This window comes from Olea europaea, chromosome 9 (genome assembly GCF_002742605.1).
Source record: "Olea europaea var. sylvestris chromosome 9, O_europaea_v1, whole genome shotgun sequence".
Taxonomy (NCBI): domain Eukaryota; kingdom Viridiplantae; phylum Streptophyta; class Magnoliopsida; order Lamiales; family Oleaceae; genus Olea; species Olea europaea.
Genome location: NC_036245.1, coordinates 14,320,188 through 14,322,687, shown reverse-complemented (window position 1 = coordinate 14,322,687; position 2,500 = coordinate 14,320,188).

The window sequence follows — 2,500 nt, the reverse complement described above, 5'->3', positions numbered from 1 at the left end:
AAAGAAATTACATAGGCGGAATTGAATTCCCTAGAGAAATGAAAAGTGTGTGCACAGTAGTTTGAACACATGAAAATGTAATCCACGTTGGATACAAATATGTTTTGTACGAAAGAGAAATGAAAATAATAAAATTACAAGATATAAAGCCCGATTTGTAGCTTAAGATTTCTCACAAAAACTAGAAATTGATTAGGAAACATATTCTTCCTTTATGGACACCATTACTTTTAAATTCTTAATTAGTTTGACTATATTACAAAGGCTTGATATGCGCTTTATGGATAAAGTAACAACCTATTTTTCTATGGTCCACTTGAAAGTGACATATATATGAAAGTCCCTTAAAGACTTAAAGTGTTAGGAACAAACGATACATGCTCGAAAATCATGTTCTCAATTAAATCACTATATAAATTGAAACAATCAAAACGCATTTAATATAATCGTTTTAGCAAATATTTGTTGAAGGGGGGTTATAAAAATGACGATGTCTGCCCATGTGTTTTCATAAAGAAAACAAATATGGATTTACAATTGTGGTAATTTATGTTGATGATTTAAATTTAATTGGAATTCTTGAAGAGCTCAATAAAGCTGTTGATTATTGGAAAAATTAATTTGAGTTTAAAGATTTGAGAAATACCAAATTTTGCATTGGGTTGTAGATTGAACATTTTTCAGATTGATTATTTGTTTATCAATCTATATATACTGAAAAAGTCTTGAAAAGTTTTTATATGGATAATGTACATCCATTGGTATCACCTATAGTAGTTTGACCACTTGATGTGAAAAAATCTATTTCGTTCACTTGAAGATGGAGAAAAGGTTCTTGATCCTGAAGTACCATATCTTAGTGCAATTGGAGCATTAACCTATTTTGCAAATTGCACTTGACCTGACATGGCTTTTCCTTTAAATCTCCTTGCACTCTACACCAACTTAAAGATCTACACCAACTTAAAGACATTGGAATGATGTTAAACATATTTTTCGTTACCTAAATAGTATTATTGATTTGGGATTATTTTATCCTAAACATTTGGGACCTGTTTTTGTGGGATATACATATGCAAGTTATCTCTCTGATCCATATAAAACTAAATCACAAATAAGAAATGTGTTTACACATGGAGGAATAGTTATATCATGAATATCTATGAGGCAATCATTGACAGTAATACCCTCAAATCATTCTAAAATTATTACAATCCATGAAGTAGGCCGAGAATGTGTAAAATTGAGGAATATAACCCATCATATCCAAGAATCATACGGATTAATTTCAATAAAAGATAGTCCAACAATTTTGTACGAAGATAATGCAGCTTGTATTGCACAACTCAAAGTATACTATATCAAAGGTGATATGACGAAGTTTATTTCTCCAAAATTCTTTCATACACATGAGTTCAGAAGAATGACGACATTGATATTCAACAAATTCGCTCAAGCGATAATATGATTGATTTATTTACAAAAACATTACCAACAAACATTCAAGAAATTAGTTCATAAGATTTTCATCAGGGGGATAACTGTACTCTTTTTCCTTAGTTTGTCTGGGTTTTGTCCCACTGAATTTTCCTAGCAAGGTTCTAATGAGACAGTATTTTATTTATACTCCAAAATATTAACAATTAATTGCACTCTTTTTTCCTCTGTTTGATTTTTTTCAATGAATTTTTATCAAATAATGTTTCTAACGATCTAGTTATTGTACAAATAATCATCAAATGGGGAGTGTTGTAAAATAATGAGATAATTATTGATGATTATTTAGTGTTATCACGATACATAGATAAGTCTTATATAGTTTGGATGATCTATTTCATTTCAATTATAACTTATATTTTGGACCCTATAAATATGAGTCCTGATTCTTAATAAAAGACACATTTGAATTTTGAATTTTATATTCTCTTCTCCTTTTCTCTCTTTTCATAACAAAAATTACTTTTTATATTATAGAATGGGTACATTTATTTTTCAAATGATTCATATTGTTATGCGTTCCCATTCAAAATTTTAGTTCAATCAAATGATCAGCGGCTATTGTTCACTTAATTTCGCAAGCATACAGATCATGACAATTAGTAAAATGAATTTTTAAGTTCAAGTATCGTCTCACAGAGACTACTATATACTATTATTTTTAAACTAACCTAACTTCAATTTAAAGTTAAGATGATAACCATATATCAAATCAAGATGAGTATTATAATTAAAACTTTACTATATTAAATAAAGTAATTTAATTAAGTACGATTGAGAAAACTATGAGATTATAAAGAGCTAGTGATCTCTCCTGAGTAACATTAGTTCTACTTATATGTCCAAGTTTACTATATCCATACCACATATGATCGATTTAACCTACATGAATTCTAGCATGATTGCATAGCATATAATTATCTCTCGATTTTATTGTAATACCCATGCTATTTATTGCACGAACTAGAATCATACATCAACTGTCTGTCTCAGTATTATTCCT